Source organism: Pogona vitticeps, chromosome 4 (genome assembly GCF_051106095.1).
Source record: "Pogona vitticeps strain Pit_001003342236 chromosome 4, PviZW2.1, whole genome shotgun sequence".
Classification (NCBI taxonomy): domain Eukaryota; kingdom Metazoa; phylum Chordata; class Lepidosauria; order Squamata; family Agamidae; genus Pogona; species Pogona vitticeps.
This window is the reverse complement of record NC_135786.1, coordinates 24123827-24150673: the sequence shown is the minus strand read 5'-3', so window position 1 is coordinate 24150673 and position 26847 is coordinate 24123827. Positions and strand designations below refer to the sequence as shown.

At 40.9% G+C, this 26847-nt stretch overlaps 1 protein-coding gene and 2 long non-coding RNA genes across 6 annotated transcripts in view; 2 read left to right on the top strand and 1 right to left on the bottom strand.

Annotated features, from left to right (window-relative positions):
* LOC144588984 (uncharacterized) overlaps window positions 1-14179 on the top strand; it is a 57997-nt gene extending 43818 nt beyond the window's left edge. Inside the window, exon 2 of the long non-coding RNA XR_013544786.1 lies at window positions 13704-14179. This is a non-coding gene — a long non-coding RNA (uncharacterized LOC144588984). The remainder of the gene's footprint in view (window positions 1-13703) is intronic.
* Window positions 1980-19234, bottom strand: LOC140706510 (uncharacterized). Its single transcript, XR_012086154.2, has 2 exons — window positions 19109-19234; window positions 1980-3024 (listed from the first exon to the last, which is right to left on the bottom strand). It is a non-coding gene; the product is annotated as an uncharacterized LOC140706510 (long non-coding RNA).
* The window catches only part of EYA2 (EYA transcriptional coactivator and phosphatase 2), a 178787-nt gene continuing 168501 nt past the window's right edge, over window positions 16562-26847 (top strand). Inside the window, exon 1 of one of the 4 annotated variants that reach the window (XM_020779433.3) lies at window positions 16562-18660. The gene's annotated coding sequence lies outside the window, so the exon portion shown is untranslated. Of the gene's footprint in view, window positions 18661-18854; window positions 19290-19627; window positions 19854-26847 lie in introns of those variants that run through there. The other 3 variants (XM_020779435.3, XM_020779434.3, XM_020779438.3) reach the window with 3 other exon arrangements.

Sequence of the window (26847 nt, the reverse complement as noted above, 5' to 3'; positions counted from 1 at the left end):
GTGCACGATACTAATGGGGTAGTATATAAATTTAAGAAATAATAAATAAAATAAATACATGCATTTCTTCTGTCTTATTTCTCTGACTTTCATATCTGCAAACTGTATTGGAAGTTTTTTTGCAAACTAGACTGCTGCCTTATTAGGTTTGACTGGGAGGAACCTTTCTGGACTGTGGCTACTGTCCATAATATATCCACTGCCTAAAGTATGTTGTCTTAGTCTGTTTTAGCAAGAACGAAAACAGAAACAAGAAGTATTGTGTTACTTAACATACAGTAATTTTTCTTCAGTGTGAGTTTTCAGGAATTACACTTCTTCAGACTTTACTGGCTTTTCTCCCCAGCCCTTTTCTGTTGTTTCTGTATTTGATGAAACAGCCAAAAGTCCATTTTCTTAAAAACCTCTATGGGGGCCAGAAATGACACACACATCAAAGTTTTCTGAGCAGCAGCCTTGAGATCTTTGGCCTCTACAAGACAGAACCAGCATGCTCTCAGGGCTGAATCGAACTCTTTCAGGTGTTTCCTATGCATGACTGGAGGTGTGGATTTTATGTGTAACTCATAAAGGAAGTCTTCTAGTTTGCGAATGGTGTACTATCAGATGATGGTTCACAGTAGGAGAGGACCTGGAAACGTTTACCAAGGCATTTTACAGTGTGTATATGAGAATTCTGCTTCTGTTTCATGCAGAGACTGTATATGCTCTGAGGACTTCCCTGAAGGAAGTATGCCATCTTAAGCACTCCTTGATAACACAGTTTTTATTATCCCAACACATCCTTCCAAAAGGTTTGCAAATGCAACAATTTACATAGTATATTGCATAAAATGCATCAGTCGGGCAGTGAGAGTGCATGCTCAGGGGAAGGGAAGCTGGGCCCACTATCTCTAAGGATGGCAGTGGTGATGGTGGTGGAGGTGGCAGCAGGACCAAGACCAGATATGGAGGCAAGGGGGGCAGTGAGAAGGGCAAGGGCAGATGATGGAGGAGGCAGAGGGCAGGAGCAGGTAGACCCCACCCAGGTATGAATCAGAAAAATGAACCGCAAGCCAGTTCATTTCTCCAGGGGTTTGTGGTGGTTCATTGTTAGCCACAAGCCATTGCTTTTCCGATTCATGCCCATCTCTCCTTTCCACGATTCAAATTGGCTTACTCTAGTTGCAACTTACTATGCTAAGGTAGTAAAGCCCATTTGAATCAATGGAACATATGGAGGGGCTGACTCACCAAACCCCCACTGATACAATGGACAAACTCTAGTGCAACTTACTATGCTAAACAGCAGGGTTTCAAATGATAAATAATGCATTTAGGAAGTTTGAATTCCTCTATGCAGCAGTGTTAGCACAAGCCCTTCCACCACCTGATGTGGGATGAGAGGCATCGTCACCCCTCACTCTGTGCCACAATGCCCAGGATGATGGCAATAGTGGGAAAGGGAAGGAGTGGTGGTACCGTACCAGAAGTTCCTTCTTTCTCCTGTTTGCTTCCCCACCTCCACGGTGTGACTGCTTCTCAGCCACCTATGTGCTTGGCCATGAGAATCTTCATAGCCCAGGCATTCTGGGAAAAGAAGACCAAATTTTACTTTCTAGACCAAGCACTACGGCAACATAGGCACATAGGCAGATGAGAAGCAGCCCTACTGTGGAGGGGATGACGGCAGCAAGAACGGGTAGAGGAAGAGGCTGGTAGAGGCCCACTCAGGCATTGAAGAGCGGAAGGATGTGATGGTTCTGCTGTCACTCCCCAACACTTCTCCGTCTGAGAGGACAGCCTCACTTTGGATAACAGCCAGGGTTGCCCCTCCTCTACAGGCAGCTACAGTTCCAAGATTTCCATGGCAACTCGTCTTCCCAAGTGTGAGAGAAACTGTAGCTTTTTGCTTGCGCACGGATTTTGTTGATTTTTGGAAAATCTGCTTACATCACCAAGTACGTATAGCAAAAATGAAAATGAAAGTACTGTGACACTTTAAAGACGAACAGATTTATTTCAATGTGAGTTTTCATGGATTAACATACACTTTCTCAGACGCAATATATATGGACTATATAACCAAGTCAGAAATAACTTTTGTGCTTCCAGAGGGAAAGCTCTTTCCACTTTTGATTAAAAGATCTCATAAAGCTACTCTGTCCTTTTTCCTTAATAAATTTTATTAGGTAGGAAAAAAGGTTGAAGAAAATAAGGGAAATTACAGGAGGGCTGGAAACTGAAGATGGTGCTGTCTGGATCTTCTGTACATTTTCATGAATTAGTTGGTGCAATTACACACTGAAAGCTTCATCTGGAATTATCTTATGGGGAGACTCTAATAGGAGAAGGAAAGCATATACACCATTTGGTGAAAATAATATTTTGAAGCATAATCTAAAACAATATTTCAATTTTTCACTCTTAACAAAGATGACCAGGGGAGTGGGGGAAAGAATCAACATATCATTATAAGATGACCTCATTAAAAATGGATTTAAAAGACAGTTTGCAATACCTTTGTCTACAATATTTTGTAATACTTTATTCTATTTCTCCTTCTGTTCTTCTATTTTACAACAGTGCCTTCCCTCTGTTTGAAGCTTTTCTATTCATGATGAGACTTGACAGAAAGCACATTATGTATCATCTAGCAGGTTGCTAAGCCAAATATTTTCACAGGATCATACCCAGTGAAACCCTTTAAAACACTTTTTCCCCCTTTCAGAAGTAGTTGTTATGCATTCTTACCCTCTTTAATCAATGTGTTCTTGATTTAGATGTCACTGAAATGACAGAGATACAGCCTGATCCATCCAGAGGAAGGAAGGAAGGGAAAACAAGTTGTACCTCCATTATTAGCAGTGAGTGTGTAAGATTAGTTGCCGTCCAATGTCTTCCACCTTTGGATTTCCAACATATGTTCTCTCTCAGCCTAGCTGTGGATTCCCACCTTGTAATTTTTAATAAAGGCACAGACCGCCTGCAGGGACAAATTACTTGCCTGTATTCAACATGCTTCAGTGCTTTCAAAAGATGAGTCTGGAGGGGAACAAAAACAACACTTTGCTTGGCGTTGGGGGGAAAGTACTTTAAAAAAAGCGAAAGGCAATGCAAGTAAAGTTCAACCTAAGATCAATGGGCGGAAAGCAAATTGGGAACTTGCATGCCTTGGTGGAAAATGGTGAAGACTGGAACTGACTTTTGGGAACAGCATTTTGCAGAGAATTGTTTTTCCATAACATTGACAAACACTGTGGTCTTCCAGAAAAAGCAAAAACAATATAACCCCATCAGCACCAGAAAACGGCTTCTGTCCTGCACTTGAACTTTCTGGCTAACTTAACAGTTTGCTCCCAAACATGTTCATTGAAGACTTAAGTTGTACTGATTTCAGTAAAAACTACTGAGAGCCAAAGGATGTCAATACAATTAACATATGGATATTTTTTGTTACCTAACAGCCAAGGGGAAAGAGGGCAGGTGTTGGTGTCAAAGGGAAATTTAACTCCTTCTCTCCCTTCTGTAACTTGACCAAAAAAAGCAGCTTCTCCAAAACTGCTACTTGCAGTTCAAGGGAAACCCTTTTTGGTGCAAAACCACCTTTGCCCTAAAAAGGCATCAGATGATTATTTATTTAGTCTGCTGTCACTGGCCTAAATCCAGTTGTTAGTCTCAATCAGAGCGGACCATGGAATCAGAGGAAACAACTTCCTGTCATTCAGTGTTCTTGTCACTGTTGTTGCATGGCGTCAAGTTTCCTTCAACTTATGGTCATCCTATGAATGAGTGATCTCCAAAATGTCCTGCCTTCAATGGTCCTGCTCAGCTTTTGTGAACTCAGAAGAGAGTCAATTCATCTCATACTTGATCTTTCTGTTTTCCTGCTCCCTTCAACCTTTTCCAGCATTATTATCTTTTCCAGAGAATCTTGACTTCTCATGGTGTGCATAAAGAAAGACTTCAGTTTCATCCTTTTTGTCCCCACAGATAGTTCGGGGTGGATTTGATCTACGACCCATTTGTTCGTCTTTCTGTCGGTCCAAGAATCCACGCATCTCTCATCCAGTACCATATTTCAAACAAATCAATTTTTTTTCCATCAGGTTTCTTTACTTTCACATCCAGCTGATCAGAAATACAAAAGCATTTGTTGCAACACCTTGAGCATCACTTTGCTTGCATAAGGAATTAAAGCAATGATCTGATAGTTATTGTGCTCCTTGACATCTCCTTTCTTGGAAACTGGAAGGTATATTGAACATTGCCAGTCTGTAGACCATTGTTTTATTTTTCATATTTGTTGGCATAGTCTTGTTAGAATTTTAATAGGTTTAGCCTCTGTGGCTTGAAATGGATTGGTATTCCATCTACACCTGGTGATTTATTTCTCCCCATTGCTTTCACAGCAGCTTTCACTTCACAGTATTTCAAATGAGTTATCTGTTGGCTTACTTCATTGTCCAGCTTTGATACTCGGTTCTACTCTAAATTAAAAACAATTAGATCTATACTGCTGCATTTGTATTTCCAGAAAGGATTGGGGAAGAAGCCTTTGTGGAACTTTCTGCTTTTCTGCTGTGTCTCAGGGAACAAATTATTTCATCTACTCTGCCTTGGAAGAACCATGGAAAATAGAGAGCAGGAGTTAAACTTCTCCCTGGTTGGTAAATTGTTTCCTACTTTTTGAACAGATCACCTAGCTTTAGACTTTAGCTTTGTTTTCTGTAGGCACTGCTGGTTTTGACCATCCACTTGGATGAAACTTTACATTCCCCCGATCTTGAATCCTGTATTCTCTTATCTATTTGTTATCCTGATGAGACCACAGCCTAGTTCAGGGACTGCAACCTGGTTCACTTGCTCTCAGGTGCTACTGCATTGCAGCTCCCAACAAGCCTCACCACCATGCCAAATGGTGAGGGTTTGTGCGAGTGACTTGTGAGCCACTCACTGTCAAATCCAATTTAAGTTACACTAGCGACTTGACTTGGACTTGACTTGGGTTTAAAATAAAAGACTTGGACTCAAATACTCATTTTTCCGAGTCATGTTGTCGAGTTCCTATTAGAGATGGGCCTCTCTTTCTGCTCCCACCATTGTGGCCACCATCCTCAGACGCAGCAGGCTTGCCTTGCCTTCCCCTGCCTCTGTGTGTGTGCTGGCCTATCAACTGGATGGTGGGTGCATGGGCATGAGACAGCTCCCAGCTCTTGGAAGGGATGCTGGAACTGCTGTCTCGGAGGATGGCAGTGGCCAGTAGGGAGATCATCAACTCAAGACTACGATTCAAAGCTTTGGATTCAGGACTCGCGCCCAAAGATTTGGACTCAGACTCGGCCCAAAGACTTGCCCATCTCCCTTATGTTTAATGTAGTGGGCTGGCTGCCTCTCGTGCGTTTAATTTCTATTTTGGACTTTACTGAAGGCCTCAGAGGGCCAATTTGGACCTTAACCAATAGTTTCAGGTGTTGCTATTTAAAACTGAGCTGACATATAATTTGTCAGTTGCCTTTATAGCCTTTTGTCCCATTCATAGCTGTTGCTATTCTGTCCTCCTTTTCACTTTCACCATCATCATCCTCTCCCTGGGTCGCTCACAGGACTATCATGTCAAACATATACACTCTGCTCAGGTGCCGAGTCTGAAACTATGTAGGTCTCAAGGTGTGGGGGTGAGCTGGGAGTGCAGGTAAGCTGTGTCCCAACATTGCCAACCCATTTGGGAGTCATGCAGATCTTTGTGTATGATAAATAAGTGTCATCAGTTACAGAAATGCTATAAGCTTACAGCACCTATTGAGACCTTCATACTTAACATGCAGAAGTCTGAATGATTTCTACCTGGGGTGAGAAACACCTGTGTTTGAGCCCTACACATTTGCAGGCTTAAAGACCATTTAAAAGATACAGCGATAGCCTTTTCCAGAATAGGCACAAGACTAAACTACGCATTACAGTTAGCCCATCATTAGAAGCTAAATCAGTTCCTATTCAAGTGATTACATCATTACTGAGCAATCATACTTGCAGACAAAGCCTGTCCTTACTTCCCAATGACCAGTCACAAAAGAGTACAAACAAATGTCCCAACTGTTGGAGGCATGGAAAGGTCCTGCTGTGATGATCAGATATTTTCAATACTGAAGGAATTCCCTCTTCTAATGGTTTACTATTTATAACTATACATAGTTTAACCCACAGATTTCCTTTTGACTGCAATGCCTAGTACTGTATATGCAGTCTAATTCACACAACTAGTATGCTTTGAATGCAGATTTCAGCATTTAACTCATGCTGGGGCATTCATGAGATTCTTTATCAAACAAACAACTCAGTCCAAAATTATAAGGTTATTGCTCAGTTCATTTGTCATGGTGCAGAATCATCATGGGACATGAGCGGCAGGTTAGACTAAGGAGCAGTCAGTCACAAAATCATTTCAATACAAAAACACAGCACAAATCCACTTTCCTCATTCTTCAGTTTGGTAATCTGAATCACAGATTCTATTATACCTTTATATAGGGTAATAAGCAATCAGTGCCTTAATTATTATTTGAACTACAATAGTTGAGAAGGTTGCCCTTGATTTTAAGAACAAGGGTGATTTTTTTGACAAGCAGACTTCTAGTTTAGTTTTAGTTTTTAAAAGAACTTTCAGAATGTCCAGACTATTTACTGCAAAAAAAGTGCTCTGTATTACAACTTCAGTAATATGAGCAGGAACCACGTCCAGCTGTTCAGAATCTATATTGCTTCCTAGGCAAAGTTTCTAAAGCCGTTCCAGTCCTTTAGAATAATAAAAATGATGGATAGTCTTGTGCTCTGTGAACCAAAGATTTTGAAGTGTAACCTGCTACTTGTAATGTACTCAGTACTTGTGACCTGTATTATATGAGTTTTTACATTCTGGTCCACTGCAAGTAGCCTCATTGTGGGGGCAAGGGAGAGGGGACAGCCATAAAATCCAGTAAAGGAAACAACTGCTGAATTGCAGCAATTATTTTTAAATGCTCAGTTACAAACCTGCTTTACATATCTTTCTTACAAGCAATGCCTAAGAAAACTAATTTTCAAAATAGAGTGTTATTTATTTATTTATTTATTTATTTATTTATTTATTTATTTATTTATTTACTTACTTACTTACTTACTTACTTACTTACTTACTTACTTACTTACTTACTTACTTACTTACTTACTTACTTACTTACTTACTTACTTACTGCCCCATTACTGCCGAAATAGAGCCAGCGCTTGTAGGGATTTGGTGATTTTTAAAATACAGCCCCTAACCATTATGGGTACAGGGGTTAGACTGTTGGAAGTGGGACTGTGGAGACCTGGGTTCAAATCCCCACTTGGCTATAAAATTCACAGGGTGACTTTGCGCCCATCATGGTCTCTCAGAATGATCTACCTCACAGAGTCATTGTGAGGTTAAAGTGGATTGGAGGAGAGCTGTATATATTGCTTTGAGCTATGTAAGGAAAGGCAGAACACATAACAAATACGTAACAGAGCTTTGTGGAATTCTGGAATATTTGAGTATGTTTACTCAATATTCTTTGAAGGACAGATCCTGAAGCTGAGGCTCCAATACTTTGACCATCTCATCAGAAGAGAAGACTCCCTGGAAAAGCCCCTAATGTTAGGAAAGTGTGAAGGCAAGAGAAGAAGGGGACGACAGAGGATCAGATGGTTGGACAGTGTCATCAAAGCTACCAACATGAATTTGATCCAACTCCGGGAGGCGGTGGAAGACAGGAGGGCCTGGCGTGCTCTGGTCCATGAGGTCACGAAGAGTTGGACACAACTTAACAACTAAAGAACAACAACTCAATATTCTTGAACATAGATAGAGGCACACTTCATAAGAACATAAGAAAAGCCCTGCTGGATCAGGCCACGGGCCCATCTAGTACAGCTTCTTGTTTCTCACAGTGGCCCCACCAGATGCCTCTGGGAGCACATGAGGCAACTAGATACCTGTCTCCTGATACCACTCTCCTACATTTTCAATCAGCAGCCAATGTGCACTGCTCCTATATCATAGCTATAGAAACTAGAGGGGGGCAGACAGCACCCCAAAATGTTGTTCAGTTATACCACCTAAAACTCAGTTTTCCCTCTTTATTTTTGTATGGTTTTTTTTTTAGTCTGCATAGATTCACACTGCAGTCACTGTTAGCTTTCTCATTGCCCCTGGGTCAAGGAAAGGGAAAAAATCCAGACGAGATATCACTTCTGACCATCACTAACTCTTTTGGAAACATATCACGGGCCATCATCACTACTTCATCAAGTCCAAGAAGCTAGCCAGGAACTGCCTTGGGCAACCCATACTGAAAGCCCTACTTACAGCAACCTAATAAAAATATTATATTATAGAACACGAACAATTGTGCAAAATGGATAGTTACTACTTCCTTTTAACAGACAATGGACTGAAGCCAAGAATGGATAATACAGTGATTCTTATAGCTGATAATGCAGATACCCTTGTAGAAATAAGTGTAGAACATTCAGAAATCCTCTGGCAGTTATCATGAACAGGTTGCTCAGTTGCCATGTTTAAACGGAGCATGAGAATTAGGTTTTTCACAAGTTCTCTCTAACATTTCACAGATATGGGAACACACTGTATGAGTGACTTTGTAAGCCCCATCCTTTCATCATTATGAATATAGAAATCTGTTTTATTCTGACCAAGCCACTAATCTTTCAAATCTATAAATACTGAATGGCAACAGTGATCCATAGTTTCAGCTCACAGCCTTATCTGGAGATGTCTGGGATTGATCCTGGCAACTTCTGCATGCAACACGTCTCTAAACACATAATTGAAGGTTCTTCTCTGCTTTGTTGCATCCATCTGTTCTATAGTAATGTTTCTGTATTATTCTAAAAGCCATGGAAGTTTTTATTAAAAAGAGACAAGTAAAATGTAAGTGCCCTATAATCTGTTACTGAATGTTCAAAACTGCATGTGAAATTAGGACATTACCTAGCATCTTAATCTCTAGTGCTTATGTTTGTTTACATGAGCATCAAAGACAACATGCATGCACTCACCCATTATTTAATGCTCAGAGCACAGCTGGGGAAATTGATTGTAGACTATAGCTCCCGGAATCTCTCAACCAGCAAAGTCAGTAGTCACACTGGTTTACAAATTGTGGGGGGTTGTAATCTTTAAAAGTTACTTTTACAGACTCTGATGTATTGACTCCAAAGTCATTCAGGACTTATATGGAAGACAGAAACACTTCCCCCATCCTATGTGCAAAAGGAAGTAGAGTCTGTGTGTAAGCACTTTCATTCTCACCCAGGGACAAGATGGCCAGGTGAGTTTCTTACACCATAGGTAAGGTAAAGGTAAAGGTTCCCCTTGACAATTTTTGTCCAGTCGTGTTCGACTTTAGGGGATGGTGCTCATCCCCGTTTCCAGGACATAGAGCCAGCGTTTTGTCCAAAGACAATCTTCGGTGGTCACATGGCCAGTGCGACTTAGACACGGAACGCTGTTACCTTCCCACCGAAGTGGTCCCTATTTATCTACTTGCATTTGCATGCTTTCAAACAGCTAGACCATAGCTTCCATGAATTCCAGACACTCAGTGCTGCTGGTGCTTGCTTTTGCTATGGCAGGGAAACAAGTCACAAGGTTGAGCACATTAAGCCCTCTGTCCCATAAGTCCAGTGGCGGCTTATTTCCTTGTAGTAATCCACCATTGCCCATTGTCTGTATCTGGGCTCCAGTTTCTGTCACTGGCCCATGGTTTGAGGTTAGAGCCAAGTTTGCAGCCCTGACCCCAGCCCCCCAATGCTCCTCCATGAGAGTCAGCACTGTTAGGCTGATGGATCCCCTCTTGCCCCAGGAGTTCATCCCACTCCGGGATCAACTGTAGCAGTTGTTGGTGCTTCCTCCTGCTGCTTCAGAACTTCTTTTGGGTGGGCATAAGCCCCTTTGGGGGAAAGATGGGCATTCCCCTCCTTGTCTTCGACAAAGCTGACCATTCTCTGGTCCATTCTCTCCTACCCCCATCTTCTCCCCTAGAGTGCAGAAGAAATGGGTGGGATTCCTTCCAGGTTTCTGAGCAGCCCTCCAACCCTGTTTTCAATTACAGTAACAAACCAAGCCTCTATTGCTCCTCTTTAAGCTCAGTGCCTGCCATTCCACCTTCGAAGTGGCTTTGCCCTCCAGGTACACCTTCTTCTCCTGGCTCCTAACTGGTGCCCAGCTCCCATTTGCTGTGTCTTTGGGCCATGCTACTGCCAAAGGTTCTGGATAGTTTACTGGGGGCAGGCATGGAAGCAAGTCAGACTGCCCCCCCCCCATGTCTGCTGTGCAAACCTTTGTCACAGCACTGATCGGATGATAACGTTCTCTCTGGATTTTTAGGGAGCTGGCTCCCATTTCTGAGCTCTACCTGATACTTGTTACATCAAATATTTACTAAACATGCATACCATGAAATTGGCCCCAGGCTGGTTTTGTTTTAAGCCAACCAAAGGGCAATTTGGGCCGTGTGAAAGTACCAAAAGAAAGAGAAAGCATGTTTCATCAGTTAGCGATGAAAAGCTCAAACATCGGTCAGAAGCAGGCTTTTATTTTTGCATGTTGTGTTAATGATTGGGAGCCATATGTTTTAAGAACAGCATCAATAGTATCAGTAGCAACAGTCCTCCTCTCAGATTACTTTTTACTGCCTGCCTAATTTTAAGCTTTAATGGCTAACATGCATTTTGTTTATGAGTTACAAATGTTCCGAATCTGATGACAATATAAAGCAAAGCATGAAAACGTTTAGCCACTTCATCTCTCCACTGAAGAATTGGATCACTGTTTGTTTCTGCCTGGTATTAAACTAGATCAATTATTTTAAAAAGAGCAGCACAAAAATGGTGATGGAGGGGAACTTGTCAAACTTGGAAATCCCTGACCATTGTGGATTGCTTCAGGAGTTTATCACATTGTGAAGTTGTCACTGATGATGTGCTGGAGGAGGAGGAAGGTGGCCGTGCTGTTTTCCACAGAACAGTTCTCTGTTTGAAACTGTCCTCTTCAAAAGATGGCCATGCTCACAGGAATAAATTAAAACCTGGAATTCAGAGAGGAAGGACAGGAGAGATTCTTGGAAGGCTGTGTAGGGTGGGAGGAAGGGAAGGAGAGAGAGAGAGAGAGAGAACACACTGATCCAATGAGGGAGAAGTGCAGCTTAGAAATGTTACTTTTTTGGGCTATAACTCTCAGAATCCCCTGTTCATTGGATGACACTTGTAGGTCAGAAAAAGAGAACCTTCCCAAACTTTGAACAAAACCATGCTGGGGTGAGGAACAAGTGCAACAGTAAAGTGATTGTGAGACCACAGAACTGCATAAGCCAATCTGCTTGTTGAGCCTCTGATTAAAAAAGCAGCCTTGGGTGTGTGTGTGTGGGGGGGGAAGTTTAGTGCGTTAATTATTGGGAATGTGGCTTCAATAAAAATCACAATTCCTTTCCTTGATTCCTTCCAGTTTTGTCACGTCCACCTTGTACTATAAATAAAGGGTGACCCAACAGTAAAGATAGTAGACTAATTCCCCCTCTCCCCAACCCACCTTAGTAATCTCAGCACTGCAGTAGGTTGAACTCTGAAACAGTTTATTTAATTTATAATTGAACTGTCATCCAAGGAACTCGAGGCCATATACAAAGTTCAAGTCCTGGCCTTGTTTTCAGAACTTTATGGTGTAGGCCAGAGGAGAAGTTTCTTCCAGACTGGAAACCATGTGTATTGTAAGAAAATAAAAAAGGACTGTCGTCACAGCCGTTCTACATGCTTAGTAAGCCCTTGGAAAGTAAAATCCAACCTTGCATTCAGCTTTTTAATTTTTACATAGTTTGTTTTTTTAAAAACGTAATTTGCAATCACAATTATTACCAAACAAAATTGTAAAGAATGGTGGAATCAGTGCATAGTGCAATAACCATACAGTGCTATTACTAGTACAACAGAAGTTGGTAACCTTAATCTTTTCCCAATGTGACACACCACAGTATGCATTTTTCTCCCTGGCATATAGCATGTCCTCTAGTTAAAGTGTTCTTTCAAGAGGACTGAGCACAAGAGAACCATCTTTTTTCTCTAGGAATGAGTAAAGCACCAGCCATCATGGCAGATATATGACCCACCTAGGATATTTTAATAGCAGCATATAGGACTGTTTTCAATGCTTTCACATATGTAAAATTCACACACAACTTGCATCTGATGCTTATTGAGAGGCAGTAGGGGTTTGGGAAACTGATAACAAGAATGAATGCGTGAGCAGCAGAAAGTTAATACAACTGTTTTCTTACCTTTTTTTAAAAAAGCCTCTTTCTTACCTTTATGTTCACCTTTGCATGGTGGGAAAGCATTAAAGGAAAACCAGAACACATGTCTTGATTTTATTTATTAGCTGTATTTATGTCCCTCCTTTTTTCCTGTGTGCTCAAAGCAGCAGACTTTCCCTCCTCCACTTTATCCTCACTGTGGAGTAGGTCATTCTGCAAGTTACTGGCTTCCCAAGTAAGTTCCATGGCTCAGTGGGGACCAGATTTCAAATCTCTTGGTCTCAGTCTGAAACTTTAACCACAATGCCAAACTGGCTCCTCCATGACAGCCCTTGTGGAGGCTGTGGTTTCCATTTATCCACAACACTCTGAGAAGTCCTCACATTTTTGTCCAACAGCTACCAGATTTCCACAACATGTTGTTGTTGTTGTTTTAAAGCAGCCATCTCCAGGGTTATGAATCAGAAAGTTGACAGTCTCTCTGTGGCCATCTGTTTATGAACCTTTTATATGGATTAGTTACTTCTCAAGGCACATTGGCAGTCTTTTTGTCAATGTGCTTGATGACTGGTGTGTAAACCTGTTCTTAAATCTGCAAAACATACTTGCCCAGAGATGTCACTTCAAATATGTCATTGAAGGGGAAAGGTAGATTCATGGGGAGTCAACACCTGAAGATATAAGCAAGCTATGAGTACAAAGGATTACTGTATGATTATTATTTTAATCTGCTGCTTTAACTGTGACCTGTTGGATGAGGAAACAATCCTTCTCACTCAAGTATAATTAAAAACAGAACAGTGAAAGCACTAAAATATGAGTTCATAAAATCCAAAGAATAAATAAAAGCAATCAGACAAGATGGGCTGCAGCAGTAGAGACCACCTTCCAAAATACTGGCCTACAAAACTAAGTCAGATACGTGAACTGAAAATTTTGATTTACTTTATAAAAAAGTGGAATGGCTGACATCTTAAGAAGCCTCTTTTTAACTCTTCTGAAGAAAATGTCTTGCTATCACTACAACCAATCTAGTGTTGGTAGGCACTCTTAGAAGTGCTTGCAAAGGCCTCCTCAGGTGATGTTAACTAGTTTTAAGGAGTAAATATTCTCTGAGATGCTCAGGAGTCTATATGGGTAAAACTGCTAGTGCCACCATTACTGATGAATTAACAAACTCACAGTATCTCCTTAGGCTGCTGCTCATCTGCATATCCCTCTCTCTGATCTGAAATTAAAGTGGAATAGCAAAATAAAAAAAGATATATTTTGCCAAAACAATGAGTTGAATTGGACTGCTGTTGTCCACTGCTAATGTGCATATGTTGATTCATTTACAACTTTACACAATTATAAAATTGCTCACTGCTAAAATTGAGTTTTTAAAACCCTTAGGCATTCAACTGTTGAGAAAATAGAAGCAGATGGTTGGAATCCAGCTGCAAGACAACCTAAGATTGACTGAATTAAGGCTAAAATATTGAAAAAGGAAAAACTGAAAAATATATTTGGGAAAAAGGTAAGAGGAAATGGGTTTGGCTTTCACACTCTGAAACTTACAGATCTCCATATTTGGTACTAGAAAGTATCTTTACTCATGAGGTCATATACATTTGTATCATTGAGCATTTTTGACCCCTTCTCAGAGAGCGTAATTGTTTGCACGATCTGTATATATTTGCCTTTTAACTCCTAGGGCCCTAACATATATTTTCTTGTCTCCTAATATTTTTTTGTGCAGAGATGAGCAACCTGTATATAGCCCTATGTCTAAATTGATGAGGCTCTCAGGCAAATTCCAACATCCCCCTGCAAGTGATCAAACCTCTGAAAAGAGTGAAAGGGAGGAAGAAAGGGAAAAAAAAAGAAAAGAAGATCAGAAATGGGTAAAGAAAAAGAGTGAAAGACACTGGGAAACACAGAAACCTCAATTTTGCTTCCGATTCTATCTCCAATTAGCATGTCCTCCCCTGCTTTGCAGGATGTACAGAATGCTCACAGATTTTCTCATCCATTATGAAAAATTGTTTAAATCTGAAACATGCATGTTTTAGTGACAATTTTACAAATATATGTATTTTGGGGGTAATTTTAACAAAGGCAGGCTGTTGAAATATACATATATTTAATATCACAAATTGCAGATCAGAAATAAGAGTGATTTTACTTTTTTGCATGTTTCCCCCTTTAGCAATGCCTAGGGGGTCTACCCAAATTATATCTCAACTACATGGAAAAAATTAGGTCAATAGTCATTTTTCCTTGAAGATCCTGTGCCCAGTTTGGAATCCAATTTTTAATCCAGGACCCACGTTTTACTTTTTACTACATATCTAGTTGATCTGTGTTTCTTTCTCCTTGGCCTCCCTCATTCTCTTCTGAAACAAAATAACAATAAAGAAAACAGTAGTGACACTGCTGCTAAAAACCGCTGGAGACTGGTCTGTGACAGCATGGTGGGCAGCTAAGCCCCATATCCCACAATACAACAATAAAAACCAAAATCTTCAGCTAAACCATGAACAGATCATGAGTTATGATTGTGCCAGGAAGTAAGTCACTGAAAATATGCTGGCCAGCTCTTAACTGATGCTGTGGTGTGTTTTGTTTCTTCCTTTTTCTTGACACATTTGGCCTTCCAGTTGTTCTGAGGGATTTTTAAAAAATTGATAGTAAAACCATCTGACTGGCTACAATAAAGTTTGTGCTGCATTGTCAGAGGCTGGAATAAAATCTCAAGTAGGGTTACTGCGATGTATTAAAATCTTAAATTCAAATGTTTTTCTGTTGTCCCTTTGTTTTCTATAAAAGAGACTTCCATATCTGATAGGATAAGATTGTCATGCTTGTTTAAGATTCCTCCAAAATAATTCATTATTTTTCATAGGCATCATATATCCTAGGAGGTATTTAGAAGAACTCTGATCGTTCAGCCTGGAGGCAGGCAGTACATCACGGCCTCTCCCAATTTGAAGAGACCCTTGTCCAGCAGGCTGAGGCAAAGAGGAAGTCACAAAGGAAGCAAAACCAGGGAGCTGGACAGGGGACAGATTGGATTTGTCTCCAGTGTGGAAGGGATTGTCACTCTCGAATTGGCCTCCTCAGCCACACTAGACGCTGTTCCAAGTCCTCCATACAGAGCACGCTACCATAGTCTTTCGAGACTGAAGGATGCCTACTATATGAGAGACAATGGCCATTGCATACGGAACAACCCCCCCCCCCCCATGAAGTCTAACATTCTTAGGAACTAGGAGATGGGCTTATCCAGATTCTGGGTGGAATCCATAATGATACCCAAACCTGTCATTTTCATAATGCATTATGCAAGGGCAATTACAGCCCTTTTCGTTACAGTTGTTGTTTGAGTGTTAAAACTACTGTCAGTACCCGTACTGACACATTTAGATAATGCCCATGAATGCCTCTTAGGATTAGCTTCTATTGTCGCACACCACAAACAAAAAGAGTGTTTTAGGATATATGGGACTACTTGGATGTCCAGATAAAGGATTTGCATGTATTCGAGCCAGTCATTTGAAAACATAAACACTTAATCCAGACATACCCTGTTCTTTATGCTCATGGAAAGGCCCTTAACCTAGGTGGTACTCCTAATGAAAGAAAGGATATGTTGTTCACTGATGTCTCCTACCCTGCTGCTACCTGGTACCCTCCAAGTGTCTTGAACTATAACTGCCATCATCTACTGCCAGGATGTGCATATTGTAGAGGGTGATGGGTGCCTTGTTGTGCCAGGCAACTGTCTTGAGCTTTTTGGGAAGGGCAGGGGAAGGCTGTAGGACACATGAGGAATCTGTGAAAATCTCTCCCCTTTCTTCCAGGGAAGAGATCCTTGAGCAGAACTTTGCCTCACAGTAAGTCTGTCCCCAGCCCTTAATGTCAATTTCACTCTCTTCTATTCCAGAAAATAAAAACCAATGTGTCACAATGCATTCAAATCAAACAGATCAATGATTTATCAGAATATGGGTATGGCTACACTGGAAAGCTGAACTGGAGCAATCTGGCTTTGCTGTGATTTGATTCACAACCTGTATCACATTTGAAATCGAAGTCACTGCTCACACAGAGGCTGAGTATTGATTCAGGAGTTCACCATTCAGACTGGATGCAATGCAATTTGCATTCGAGCCCACAGCCCCCCTTCTTTCCTTCCTTCCCCTGGTCTTGCATCTATCAATCCTTCCTTCTTCTGGTCCCACCTCTGCAGATCCTTTTATGGGGTGTAAATATAGGAAATAATAATGAGGACCCAGAGATAAGGTTAATCACATTAATCACGTATATGTAATAAATTAGCATTAATACCATTAATCACATATATGTAAGATTTTTTTTAAATCAGAGGATGATCAAAAGAGAGGAAAAAATGCAAGGGTATGTTCCCCCATTCCTCAACATCATGCCCCATCTGCTGCGTCACTGAAACATCACCTACAGACATGCCCCCACCCCGTTTACAAGAACATATCACAACTAACCACATGGGGAAAAGCCTATTTGAGTTATTCTGGCTTGAAAAAGCAGAAGCCACCACCACCCCACCACCCTGAGGGAACAGAGGGGGGAAAAGCCACTCTGAGAGCAAAAAGGGCTGGATTGATTCAAATCAGCCTTTGTGTTATGTGGTTTTTTAAATAAAAAAAAACCCCTTCAGATTCACCCATTTTAAAAACAGAACAAATCCCATAGTATTTGACAATGTAGTCACAGCTTGTGTCACATAAAATGTCATCTTCTTTAATGGCACTAGATTCCAAGGAATGTAGCTGAGACTGCAGTGTTTCCCATAATGCAGACAATCTTGTAGCTATTTCAGATTATCCCTGGGCTGCTGGAGAATATGCTGGTGACTGTGAAAGTCTCAAGATGAGAGAACTAAGCTTTTTAGGTGCCTTATTTGAACAGACTGAAACACAAGCACCCATAAAGCTTAAAACTATCAGTCAGAGTAGCAAAAGACTATAGTGCTTAAAATGTTAAATTATTTTAAATTGAATCCTAATCACATATTAGGTTTAGTCTGTTCATTTAACATTTAAACACTATAGTCTTTTGCTACTCTGATAGTAAAATGACTAGCAACACAGGCGACTCTTTGACCAATGTTTTTATTAATTATAGACTGTACCCCATCTTTTTGGACTATAATTTCCAGAAATCCCCAAACAGCATAGCCACTGGCTGAAGGGTTCTGAGAGTTAAGGTTTAAAAAATGACTAAAATGTCTGCACTTTGAGAGAGTACCGTAGTTCAATTTTAAAATGTCAGGTTCAGGTAGTAGAGAATCACACAGCTAAAAACTAAACTAAACAAAAAAAGGCATAAAATTCATCTGTCTTTTTAGAGTTTTAGTTCACCTTTTCCCCCAAGAAGCTCAGAGCAGGATAAACAGTCTTTAAAAATATTCTTTTAAAAATACATATATTCAGAACAACTTTTTGAAGCGGATTAGCAATTGGCCCCGGGTATGCCGTCATCTCTGTGGCTGCACAGATAACGCAAGCTTCCACAAGGTAGAAGTCCAGCACTCTGATTTCTGCATTACAAAGATTTCCCAAACCATCCAAGGCAAAGCGAAAACTAAAACGGTAATAAAATCACAACAGCAAAGCAACCAAAATAGAACACCATCAGACACGAAGGTATTTGTATCTTCAGGGCTGGATTAAAAATAGCTTGACGACCTCCTTCTTCAGGTTTGAGAGGCCCCACAGCATTGTCACGTGTGCACAGAAATATTGTTTTTATTTATACGACCCTCAAATAATCTGAGGTTCTAAAACCGTATTATCTCTGTTAAGCGTGCAAATACATATCTCGACCCGGGACACTCAGCGAGTTAAGGCTTTGATTCACTTCTATCTCAGCAGCACCGACTCTAAGTTTCCAGTCCAGCTGACTGACTGAGCTTTATGGAAAGAGGGACCACCGAACTGTCTAGCTTAAGATAAGCTTTCGTGGACTCCTAAATCACAACGCCCATTGCCCTCTTTAAAATTTAGAGGAGTCAACATGTTTGGGGCGGTGTGGTGACTGGGCCCGCAGGATGCGACCCTAAAGTAAGGGACGTAAACCTCACTGAAACCAGCAGACGTGTTTAGTTTCGCGCTACTTCCTGTGCCTAGGACTAACGGTGGCCAGATTCGATTACTTGAAAAAAAGCGAGGAAAAGTGAACAAAACTCAATCTGTGAGAGACGCGAACTCGTGGATCTGTGTCATGAGCTATTCCCACGTGTTTTGAAACTCCCGTGTCCCGTGGACGACGTAATTACTCAAGCGAAGGCTTCCTTGAAGGCTCTCCTCAAGTTACCATTCAGGGCAAGGTAATTGGGGGGGGGGAGAGCAGGAATTGTCTCCGACTTTCCCAAGGGTAACCTTCCCCTCCCCTCCGCCCCGCCAAGTCCCCGAGCAGGATAAGACCAAACCACCGGTGCCTCGCCCCGGCGTCTCCTTCGTCTTCCCTCCCGCTTTCCCGCCCCCTCCCTTCCTTGGACACCCCGTGGGGCTCGCTCGCGCTTTCTGACGGGCGCGCGCACCACCACCACCACCCCGGCCGCCTACTCCGCCCGCCCGCCCGAGCTTGCGGGTGCGAGGGCGCGCCAAAAAGCTGCGGGACGATTAGGGGAAAGAGGGCAAGGTAAGGGCACCGCGGCAGCATCCTCGCCTCAGAATGGGCATGTGCGAAGCTCGCGCGCACATGCTCATTGGGACGGCGTGAGGAGTTTGGAGGGCGCCGTTCTGGACGGGAAAGCAAAACGTGCGCTTACACACCCGGTGCGGACTTTCCCAGCCGGCGCGTCGGCCGTTCCCTGGCTCGCCGGCAGGCTCCTGCGTTCCTTCGCTCGTCCTTCTTCTTCTTCTTCTCCTGCTCCTTCTCCTCCTCCTCGCGAGGAGCCTGGCGGGTGCGGGGACCCAGAGCCCGGCGGCGCCAAACGCTCTGCGGCAGCCTGCGGTGAGTGGACAGGACGCAACAACTCCCCCCCCCAAGCAAACTTCTCCCCACTGCCGTCCGCCTTCCCTCCTCCTGCTTCGGGTCCTGAGATGACGGGGGTGGGGGGGGGGAGAAGGGAGGCGAGCAACCGGGAGCACACTTGGCCATCCGCGAGCGCACTTGTCCAAACCTCGGGCAGCCTCCAGACGACTCAAGGGCATCCCCCCCCCCGTCCGCCTTGCGCTTGCCGCCTGCGTTCCCGTCGGGGGGCTCGCAGGCGGCGAACGCATGGCGGGGGTGGGGGCGCCGCCCGCCCTTGAGTCGTCACCTTCCCCAAAGGACCCGGCTCGAGGGGGCGCCTCGCGTGTGGGTGGCCCCCATCGCCGCCAGGTTGCCCCCCATCGCCCGCTTTTCCGGGCGGAAAGGTCAACAACGACTTGCGCCGTCTTCATTCATTTTCTGCCCTTCTCTCTCAAATGCGGAGCCTTTTCCATCCTTCCTCCCCAAAACTCCCATCGGCGCCGGCGTGCGGCTTTAGGGCTGGGGCAGATCCGCCTGTATTTTCTTCCCCTCCCCGCTTGAAAAGTGAGTGTATGACGAGTAAAGGACCACTTTGCTTTCCCTTCAGTACTTGGGGCCGGGGGGGGGGAAGGGGGGAAGCTGGTATTAATTTTTTGACATCCCTCCACTTGTGGGATTTGGCGGAGTCACCTCTTTCTAATGATGTGTCATTGTATTTGGGGTAAGTTAAGGCAAAGCTTATTGTGGGTTGTTTTTGTTCACAATAAGGGAAAAAAATTCCCCTGCATGTTGAATCTGTGCGGAAGACTTACAAACCCTCCTGCGTAATCTTGAGTAGGTGAACATTGATTTTCTGTCCTCATTCATTTGCTGAGTAGTATATCCGTGTAGTTTCAGGTGTTTCATCAAGTGCTGGTGAGGGATCTAATGTAGACATGAATTTCAGTTGTGTGAGAGACAAGTGTGCAGGTAACCCAGAAGTCACGATACACATGTTTTTTTTTAACTGGGGCAATTAATATGCCTACGAAGGAACATTGTAGTCTGTTACATTATGGATAACTTTATGTTTCTACCCTTGCGTGGAGAAAACAGTGCTGAATTGCCGATGTCTTCATGAGCTCATACCTGGTTTTGTATGTTCTGGATGAATTGCATTTTGAACACACAACATAGAAACTGAAACTTGAGTTAAGACCCTGGTGACTTTAAAGAAGCACTAAGCAAATGTGATTGATCCTGTAAGGGTGGCCTCCTGCCTAACTTTACATCTGTTTCAGGTTTTTAACTTGCCTATTGTTTAGTATTCATCACACAAAGGGAACACCAGGAGGGGATAATTGCTGTTAAAAAAGAGAAAGCAAATAAAGTTGCAGATGACTGGCAGGTTATCCATATACTGTAGTCTTCTGGCTTCTTTTATCAACAAAAACACATTGTGTAATCTTCAAAGATGTCTTTCATAATACAGACTGAGAATGTCACTTTGTTTTAAGTTCCAATTTATTTTGGGGTAGGAATAGTCATTTTTGCATGAAGCGTTTGTGGAATATTGAGTTGTTTCACCATTCAGATTTAATAATACTGTATGATGTGGCTTTGAGAGAGGGCGAAGGCAAAAGTCAGTGACCGAAAACATCAGGATTTCTTACAAATTAGCAAGAGAGCTGCTGATTCTGTAGCTCAGTCCTCTTGAGGCAAAGTGTTAGCAACAATGCAAGTGTCCTTAGGGTTGGGGAGAGCAACTTTTCGTGGCTCCAAGGGCCAATTGTCTGCCTCGGTGACCCTCCTGGAGCCATCCAGACCAGGACAACTGAAAAGAAAAAGGGAGGGGAGGACAAAGTGAAACTGGAAGGGGCTGAAAATACATCTCTTGTTTTGAAAAATGGGTGTTTTGGGGGATGTTCAGTGGTACAGGGGAGGCCAGTGAGTTACTTAAAAGACGAATCTCCACTACAGGAGCAGCAGTTCACCTTGGTTTGAAAGAAGAAATGGGAGGAGAACACAGAAACTGCCTTGTGATTGCAATATTCAGTCTTAGGGCCAGACGTCCGCACCATCCCTGAGCGAGAGATAACTTTCTAAGCACAGTGATGCATTTGTGTCTGATCCCTGTGTGCTGACCCTGAGAAGGCACCTTTAAAGGTGAACTAGGTGACTAAGATATACTTATTTAATGAATTTTCCTGTATTTTTTAATCCACTCTAAAAAATTGATTTTTGTCAGATTGTACACAACTGCCGCTAGTGCTTACTTTACCTTTAGTTTAAACAGAGGTCTCTGCTATTTTTGTTCCAACATGGAGTATTTGGATTCCCCCCCCCCCCTTTCTCTGTTAAATTGCTGTCAATGTAATTCCTTCAAAAACAGCTATATTTTAAGGACAGTGGCAATATTTCAGTGGTGCCTTGAAACAAGGTTTTAAAGATGAGAAGAAATAATAGTGTATGTTCCGTGCACACACAGCTCTTTTCAACATAATGTTAGAAATGCCACAAATCAACACAGCACATGTCCATCCTTACAATGGCTGTCTCTGCCTTGTTTTGCTTTAGCATTATTTTCTGCCTTTTCTTAGAAATGTTTGAAAGGTGGGATCTGACTGTGTGGATCGTTAACATCATCAGTTGACTGAAACCTTCAAGGTTTATTGCAGTGCCAAGAGTGAACTTGGGATTGTTTTGATAATGATGATTTTTAAAAATGGCAAAAAGCGTCTACGTATCTAAAAGCGTCTACTGTACGTATCTCTTCTGGAGAGTTATGTTATGATGACTTCCTGTTCACAGTTGAATATGAAATACTAACTATATTGTCCCAAAAAGAAATAACTAGTTACACTGGTGATTGGAGTTGTAGCCAGAATGAAAGTTAAGGTGATTTAAGGGATGATGATGATGATGATGATGATGATGATGATGATGATGATGATATTATTATTATTATTATTATTATTATTATTATTATTATTAATAATAATAATAATAATAATAATAATAATAATAATAATAATAATAATAATAATAATAATAATAATAATAATAATAATAATAATAATAATAATAATAATAATAATAATAATAATAATAATAATAAACTGCAGAGCTGGAAGGGATCACATGGATAATTGAGACCAGCCCCTGTCAAGAAGGCGCAGCGGGGAATCAAACACCCAACCTCTTTTTCTGCAGCCAGATGCCTAAACCACTGAGCTTTCCATTAGTCCTGCAGCTGTTTGTTCTTTTGTTCACTTCTCATAACCAAGATCACTGATAAATGTAAAAGTAAATTGAGAGGAATTCTAATTGGGATATAATGACAGAGCTGTATCATATTTGGTCCAGGGAATACAGTATATTTCTACATTAAACACAGTGCAGTCCTGTATCTATCTACTCCTAGGTAAAAGTCATAAATGTCAGAGGGGCTTACTTGCAGGGTAAGTATGTAATCCTTAATATATAAGAGTTTGCCCCTTCTGCTAAATGTCACAAATGAGCAGTTGTTTTTTAATTGTTTATAGTTTTTTTCAAGTGCTCTTTACATTTTTCTCCAGATTTTTTAAAATTCACCAATGGATTTCTTATTGAACCTTTAGCTAGTAAATTTTAAAAGTAGCAATAGCTAATATTACAATTTCCTTGTGCTGCGAATCCGTGTTGCTTATTGAGGAAGTTGTGACTGGAGTATTTTTTTTAAACTGCATTTGAAAGAACTAGGTACGTTTAGAAGACATAATTGTGTCTGTGGGGAAAATGGAATCCCTGTCTCTGAAAGCTGAAACAAAAACTATTCATGGTAAATGGTTAACATGAAACTTAATTTTAAATAGTCGGGAAAAAACTCAGCTAAAATAACCCCCTAAAATCTTCTTAAATGAAATGAAATAGATAAGAATGTGCTTGACTGTCTCGCATTGAAATCAGTGGGTCTCGAAAATCCTTAACTCTGGCTATTTCATGTTGTTTTAATGTATGGAGTATAAACTCTAGCCAGAAAAAAAAGTATTATTTTAATGAAAAACAGGAATAGAGCTTTACCCATGAGGTAAATTGGTAGATTGTAAAGGAATGTTTCAGATGCCGCAGTCTAGGTTATGTGAGTAAATATGAAAGGAGGGGATGTCTGGTCGCTTTTGGGGAACTTTATTGTTTTATAACTTTAACATAAAAATTTGATGTGAAGGAGAATGTAATCTTACCTAGCATACCTTGCCCTGTAAAACCACAAGAGCATCCAGAGAAATTCACCACCAGTTTTTCTGGTTTTGCAACTTATTTATGTCTCGTAATTTGAAATGCCATGTAACTAGATATGAGATCATCACAATCAGCAAACCCTTCCCCCTCCCCAAGAAAGGTGTTTGGATGAGTTTCACTGGTAACAGTTTTGGCTTGTTTAAGTAGGGGTCTTGTGGCTTCCACTCACCACTATGCCACACTCTCCATATAGCACTTTTTTCTTGGAAAAATAATAAAAATAAGAGCAAAGCAGACCTAGAGTGAGGAATAGAAAATGAATTCTCTTTTTCTCTTTTGTTTCTTTCTGTCCTTCTCCCTTCTTCTTCCTGAAACAAAAGCCTGCTTCTTGTTTATGTTTATTAGTTCAAAGTTCCATTCAGAAGACAGTTGAGAAGCAGTCAACAAACTGATGAGAACACCACCTAATCTTTATTTATAGATCTTAACTCCTCTAATGGTGTTTAGCAAACACCCTGTTTTAATCAGGTGAAGATAAATCCCCACAATTAGGTGGTGAGGAAATAATGAGGCCTGTCGAGTACCTGGGGGGCTTAGATCAGTTACACTTGCAGGAAGGTGTGGTGGCGGCTAGCTCTTCTGTAATTTCACAAGGGAAAAACATTGTGTGGAACAGTTCTGGATCTCCTCCTTTCCTGAAACACAGCGTTATAAAAAGAATAGGGACTGCTCATGCATACCTGTTATTCTGATAGGAAGATGGGCTGCATGTTTGTTCAGCTTCTGGCTGTAGATTATGCAAAGGATAGAAAGGGAAGCTAAAGAAAGTGAGATTCTTTATAGATATTTTGGGGGTGAATTAAAAAACAAATCCCCTTTTTTCTGCTTTACTCCTCCTTTTGAAACTATATGCAGAGAGAAATGCAGAGGGCGGCAAACAAAATAGATGCCTGTAACATATGAGCATGTTGTACCATAGTACAGTACTGCAGGGATGTTGCAGAAAGGAATATCTGAAAGGGTTTTTGTAGTTACAGTTCTGTTGTACTGTTACAGTTTGTCATGGGTGTGCTGCTAACTTGTGTTAAGATGACAGTATTTTGCTCCAAGTCTCAATAGAATATTAATCATAAAACAAATATCGAGCAAAATCAGTATTAAATGTTGTGATCTTCTGTGAGCAAATAGTCCATCTCTTTTTTGTGTGAAGTGTGTCTGAACAATGGCACAATCTAACTTGATAAGCTGGGTATGTGTAAACAGCTGAAATCTGTTCTGTTGCACAGTAGTATATTCAGTTCTATAGCCAGACTTCGAAAAAGAAAAGAAGCTGTGTTTATAGAGAAAATAACCAGAACAATATTTAGGAAAATCATTACTAAAATACATTAGGTGCATAGTTTCAAAATACTGTAGCTTAACTTTGCAATTGAAACCAGTGGAACCTAAGAGTACTTACAGTTTATATACATCAAGCTGAAAGAAATTCATACAGTGCACATGTACGGTGGTGCCTCGCTTAGCAATTGCTTCGTTTAATGATGAAATCGTTAGCGATGACTTTTTTGGAGCGTTTTTACGCTTCGTTTAATGATGGTTCGTATGGGCGATTTTCGCTTAGCGATCATTGGGACCATGCTTTGCATAGCAATTAAATTTTTGGTCCTCTGTTTCGCTTAACGATGGTTTAAACAGCCTCATGTTTGCTGTTTTTTAAATGTTTTTCTGTTATTTATAAAGTTAAAGTTTACTGTTTAAAATGTTTGAAATCATAAAGTGACTTAATAAACGCTTTGTTAACCAAATTTGACTTTGTTCTGACTCTTTTTTAGTTTGTTGTTGTATTCCCTCCCCATTGAGATGCATTGAATAGGTTTCAATACATTTCAATTGGGGAACTGTGTTTCGCTTAGCGATGTTTCCTATGGCGATTTTCACTTAAGGACAGCCATTCATTCCTATTGGAACAGATTATCCGGTTTTCAATGCATTTCAGTGGGAAACCGCGTTTCGCTTAGCGATGAAATCGCTTAGCAGCAATTTTTTGGAACCAATTAACATTGTTAAGCGAGGCACCACTGTATATATGTGTAAAGTGCTTAAGCTTGGGAACAGACATATTGTGCCACAACCACAAGACATGGTTATGTGCACTTAGAGTGAGCATGTGTAATAAGTGTGCGGGATTATGGTTTATATCTTTAAAAACTTACCTTAAATAAGATTGTTTCAGTTTATTTATTCCTTATAGTCTAGGTGTTAACACAAACCATAAGCAGCCAGGCAAAAATATATGCTCAAGATCCTTTCCTCTTGTTTTATTTTATTTATTTATTTATTTATTTATTTATTTTTGCGGGAAGAGCAAGAAAGGAATAGATCAACTCTAAATTACCATCTTTAGTGTGCAACTTTAACTTTTTGCACTAGGGGCTCCATATGAACACATTTATTTAATATTAGCGGTGCTGTGGTTTCATTGGGTACATGTTCTGACTGCTAGCACAAAAGCAGTCCTTTCATTTTAACAGCTACACGTACAGCATGTGCAATTGAAAGGTCTTTGTTCCATTAACTTTACACATTGATTGATCCAAATAACTAAGCTAGATTTTTTTTTTTTACTCATCTGTTCCTGGTATGAAAACATCCAGTGATTGTGCTTTGGTGTGCAAGACATGGACCTTTTACCAAGAGTTGCTTCCTATGTTGTTGACTCCTTAGACACAGCACAGTGAATTGTTTCTTATGCCACTGAGCTGTTTATTTTATTTCAGTAGGAGCAACAGTGAAGAACTTGTAGGTGAATTAGACCCATTGCAAATTCCATATTTGGTGCTTGTTTTATATTTCAAAGTATTATGTTGAAAATACATTTTATCTAATCTTATATGAATTTTAAAAAGAAGAAGTATGTACTTTCTCTTTGCTAAAATAGAGTATTCCGTGTAGAAAGTTGGGAGAAAACATAACAAATAAACTTAATAAATTAAAGATATCATCTAAATCTAATAAATTAAAAATAAAATGTGTCAAAACCACATTCTTTGTCGATGTCTACATTTGCGGTCTCACTGAATAGTCCCAAAATCTTCTTTGAAATGCTTTGCTTCACAAACCAGGCATGCTCAGAGGGAAAGATGTTTAGGGGTATGTTCATGTTTCACAGATAATTCATTAAATCCGAATGGCTAATGGAATAATTTTAATAGGAGGGCATAATACTGGGTGAGCCAGATAACAGCTCAGAAAATCAGCCATGACATTGATTTTGAATTAATCAAAATCAAGTATTGAATTATTGAATAATAGTATTCAATTATAGTATTGAATTATAGTGTTGGAGAGAGTGACTAAG